The sequence below is a fragment of the Gorilla gorilla genome, chromosome 2, assembly GCF_029281585.2.
Source record: "Gorilla gorilla gorilla isolate KB3781 chromosome 2, NHGRI_mGorGor1-v2.1_pri, whole genome shotgun sequence".
NCBI lineage: Eukaryota > Metazoa > Chordata > Mammalia > Primates > Hominidae > Gorilla > Gorilla gorilla.
The window spans coordinates 197,028,823-197,034,187 of NC_086017.1; positions in this window are offsets into that span (position 1 = coordinate 197,028,823).

The following is a 5,365-nucleotide window of genomic DNA, read 5'->3' on the forward strand; positions in this document are numbered from 1 at the left end:
AAAATACAAAAAAATTAGCCAGGCGCGGTGGCGGGCGCCTGTAGTCCCAGCTACTTGGGAGGCTGAGACAGGAGAATGGCGTGAACCCAGGGGGCGGAGTTTGCAGTGAGCCGAGATCGCGCCTCTGCACTCCAGCCTGGGCGATAGAGCGAGATTCCGTCTCAAAAAAAAAAAAAAAAAAAAAAGGTCAGATCGGCCGGGCGCGGTGGCTCAAGCCTGTAATCCCAGCATTTTGAGAGGCCGAGGCAGGCGGATCACATGGTCAGGAGTTCGAGACCAGCCTGGCCAACATGGTGAAACCCAGTCTTCACTAACAATACAAAAAAATTAGCCGGGAGTGGTGATGCATGCCTGTAATCCCAGCCACTCGGGAGGCTGAGGCAGGAGAATCGCTTGAACCCGGGAGGCGGAGATTGCAGTGAGCCGAGATCTGACCGCTGCACTCCAGCCTGGGCGACAGAGCGAGACTCTGTCTAAAAAATAAATAAATAAAAATAAAAAAGGTCGGATCTTAATACACAGGAATCAGACACAATCTCTATTCTAAAGTTACAAAGTAATGTGCTAGAACCGTTAAACACAATTAGAAAAAATGATTGTAAGTGCCAGAGGCATGTATAACTACAGGGGTGTCACAAGGAGGGAAGATTAATTCTGCCATTTTGTAAGAGAATATAGTTGGATTATAGTGAGAAGAGCCCAAGCCCAAGTCGGATACTTTCTTTCTTTTTTTTTTTTTGAGACGGAGTCTTGCTTTGTCGCTCAGACTGGAGTGCAACGGCGCGATCTCGGCTCACTGCAACGTCTGCCTCCCGGGTTCAAGTGATTCTCCTGCCTCAGCCTCCGTAGCAGCTGGAATTACAGGCGCCTGCCAACACGCCAGGCTAATTTTTTGTATTTTTTATAGAGACGGAGTTTCGGCATATTGGCCAGGCTGGTCTCCTGGGCTCAAGCGATCCTCCCACCTCGGCCTCCCAAAGTGTTGGGATTACAGGCGTGAGCCACTTCCCCCAACCCCGAAGTCGGATACTTAATTCCTCTACACTTCAGTCTCCCCATCCATTGATAAGGTGGTACCTGGCTGATTAGGCACTTTGATACTGGTAAAGGGTCATTTGATTTTTTTTTTTTTTTTTTTGAGACAGGGTCTCTCTGGCTCTGTCGTGCAGGCTGGAGTGCGGTGGCTCATTGCACCTCGCAGTCTCAAGTGATCCTCCTGCCTCAGCCCCATATCCCCAGCTCCTGATTTTTTTTTAACAGCTTTATTGAGATACAACTCACCTACTATGCAGTTCCCTTATTTAAAGTGTACAATTCAAATGGCTTTTATTCACAGAATTGTGCAACCATCACCACAATTTTAGAATAGTCTCATCACATTAAGAAAAGAAACACTCATTAATGGTCATTTTGCATCCCTCCTCCTCTCCACTCCTCACAACCCTCCCAGTCCTAGGCAATCACAAATCTTTCTTTCTCAATAGATTAACCTATTCAGGACATTTTATGTGAATGGAATCATATGGTATGTATCTTTTGTAACTGGCTTCCTTGGCGTACGTTTTCACGGTTCATCCGTGTTGTAGAATGTACTACTATTTCATTCTTTTTCATTGTCAAGTTATATTCAGTTGTATGGATATATGACATTTTATTTATCCATTCATCATTTAATAGACATTTGGATAGTTTCCATTTTTTAACTTATGAATAATCCTGCTGTGAACATTCATGTACAAATTTTTGTACGAGCACGTTTTTATCTCTCTTAGGTATACACCTAGGAATGGAATTGCTGGATTGTATAGTAACCCTACGGTTAATTTGGGGGGAAACTGCCAAACGGTTTTCCACAGTGGCTGCATTCATTTTACATTTCACACTGCCACCAGCAGTGTATGTGGCTTCCAATTTCTCCACATCCTCACCAATACTTGTTATACTGTATTAAAAAAAATTGACCAGGCATGGTGGCTTATGCCTGTAATCCCAGCACTTTGGGAGGCCGAGGTGGGCAGATCACCTGAGGTCAGGAGTTTGAGACTAGCCTCAACATGGCGAAACCCCGTCTCTACCAAAAATACAAAGTTAGCCGGGCGTGGTGGTACATGCCTGTAATCCCAGTTACTCGGGAGGCTGAGGCAGGAGAATTGCTTGAACCTGGGAGGCGGAGGTTGCGGTAAGCCAAGATCGCGCCATTGTACTCCAGCCTGCGCAACAAGAGCAAAAACCCGTCTCAAAAAAAATTATAACCACTCTAGTGGGTTTAAAGTGGTATCTCGATGTGGTTTTGATTTGCATTTCCCTAGCGATAATGATAATGCTTTCATGCGTTTATTGGTGATTTGTAGATCTTTGGAGAAACGAATATTCTGATACTTTGCCCATTTTTAATTGGGTTATTTATCTTTTTATTATTGAGTTATAAGAGCTTGCAATTTGGCTCTTGTTTGGTAAAATAGTCATCCAGAACAGAATCAATATTTGAGGTACCTGAGACCCAGAGATTTGGTGATGACTCAAGTGTTAAGTGACTAAATAACTTTTGAATGAGCTGTGCCCTTTTCCTGAGAACACCTGTGCTCCCAACACACACCTAAACCTGGACTCCTACTCAGATCTCTGGCCTTATCTTACTTTTTGGCTTAGATTAGATCTCTTGTTTATACATTCTTATGGCACCCCTTGACATTCATATTACTCACAACTATAATTAAAGAATAATAATTATATAATTATTTTATTTTCATTATTATTTCTTTGTGGGGTTTTTTTTTTTTTTTGAGACAGAGTCTCACTCTGGCGCCCAGGCTGGAGTGCAGTGGCGCAATCTTGGCTCACTGCAAACTCCGCCTCCTGGGTTCAAGCAGTTCTCCTGCCTCAGCCTCTGGAGTAGCTTGGGGCTACAGACGCCCGCCACCACGCCCGGCTAATTTTTGTATTTTTAGTAGAGACGGGGTTTCACTGTGTTAGCCAGGATGGTCTCAATCTCCTGACCTCGGGATCTGCCTGCCTTGGCCTCCCAAAGTTCTGGGATTACAGGCATTAGCCACTGCGCTCAGCCCTACTTGCATTATTATTTCTGTGAATATAGCTTTTACGTCTGTCTTCCACACTAGATAATAAGTTCCTTAAGGGAAGGGCCGGTGCCTGTTTTGACCACTGCCTTATACGTAGTGCCTGGCACACAGTAAGCCTTTAGTAGTACTTGTTGAGTGATTAAAAGAAAGCAACGTATGAATTTAGAATTGATTGGGTAGGCATCAGGGTGCCTTTAGAGGTCCCTGAGCAGGAGACTAACTTGCTAAAAGTAGGCAAGATTGTCCTGGCAAAGATAGGAAGGTCAGGCTGCAGGTCTTGTGTCATTCATGTCTGTGTCTCCAGCATCTAGCGCAGGGCCATGCTGTTGAATGAGTGGCCATGTGGGATATGGATCCAGTACTGTAAATATGAGGCAGTGAGGATTAGATTCCCAAGGCAGCAAGAATGAGGACTAAGCAGGGAGTAGGGAGACTATGAAAGGGTGGGCTTGACTGGCCAATGTGATAGGAATATGGGGAAAGGGATAGTCAGAAATGACTGTAAAAACCTTGAGCCCTAGGCTGAGTGAGGTGGCTCACATCTATAATCCCAGCACTTTGGGAGGCTGAGGCAGGTGGATCATCTGAGGTCAGGAATTCGAGACCAGCCTGGCCAACATGGTGAAACCCCGTCTCTACTAAAAATACAAAAATTAGCCGGGCATGGTGGCAGGCACCTGTAATCCCAGCTACTCAGGAGGCTGAGGCAGGAAAATCGCTTGAACCTGGGCAATGGAGGTTTCAGTGAGCCGAGATTGCACCACTGCACTCCGTCCTGGATGACAGAGTGAGACTCCATCTCAAAAAACAAAAACAACAACAAAAATGTCTAGTCCTGGTAGGGGAGATATATACAGAGAAAATAATGCACCCAACTGGGAATGCTGTCTAACAGGCTTACTCCTGTAGCTTAGAGCCAAGCCAGAGGCTGCACTCAAATTTGTTTGTTGTTGTCTCCTTCCAGAGTCATAGACTCTCTCCTCCAGCATTTCTTGTTTAATTTTCAACTTCTGCCCTGGGATTCACTAGTGCATTCTGTCTTTAGTGGGGTTTTGTTTTTGTTGTTGTTGTTTTGTTTTGCCTTCTCTCATTTAGTCATTCAACATACTGGATAACAGGCAAGAAGCAGATCACAGATGACCATGTATGCCTAGCTAAGGAGTTCAGATTTTATTTAATGGGCAGTAGAGAAGTATTGAGGGGTGCTGAAAAGGTGAATTATACTTTCAATTTTAAGTTTGAGAAAAGTGGTGGCAGTGTGGTGCATGGGTTTGAGCAGTGATATGAGCAGGGAAGATTGGAGACCGGGAGCAGGTGAGGAGCCAGGCTTCTCTTCTGAGCTGTGCCCGGTGTACCTAGCAAGGGTCAGTAAGAGCTGAGAGCCGGGCATTGTGCTCTGTACACCCGAAGGAAGGGCCTCCTTTTTCACATTCGCATGTCATCCTTTGGGCCAGTGGCAGCCAGGCCAGGAGCCCAGTTCCTAGACTCTTTCAACAGTCCAGACAAGGAATAAAAAGAGCAAGCAAGTGAGTGAACCTGACCTAAGGCAGTGGCCAATGAGGTTAGAGAGGATGGAGATGACTTGCTGTGCTAGTTGCTCCCAATTCATACTTTTTGCCTGCTCTGTGAAAACAGATCTGGAACCTTTCAATATTTTTCTTTGCCAGATGGCACAGAAGCTTTGTCAGAATTGGACAGGCATTACAGGAGGAAAGCTTTTACTTCCTGATTCCTGTGTGTGTGCCACAGGCTCCTGCATCACATGAGGCTTCCCCAGGGACCAGCTCCTGCAGAGCATAGCTCTCTCCAACACTGAGCTTCTGTAGTATGCTGACAGTGTCTCTAGTTTCCCGGCTCCTGCAGTGCCTGGCAGTCAGCAGCACCTAGTAGCCAGCAGCTGCCTCTAGAGCACCCGTTCCCACCCCTGGCCAGGTTTCGTAACAACATTTGCAGCTTCTTCAGTGTCTGGCTCCTGCAGTGTGTAGTTCCCAGCAGCAACCAGCAGAGGGCAGCCTCTCCTGGAGCCACATCAGATAGTTTTGTAGGTGAGATGCACCCCATAAACAACTGTCCCTGACACCTTAAAGGTTTCTGGAAAATCCCAGGGGCAGGTTTTCATGAAGTTCTGCCAGTGTGGCATCACGGCAACTTTTCTGTGTTCCAGATATCCATGGCTGTGCCCGCTCCAAAGTCTGAATCTGAGCTCTTGAGGGAAAAGGAGGTTCTTCTTGGGCACTCTATCTCAGACCTAGAGCTAGGGCTCCTCCTTATATCTGCTATTCCCA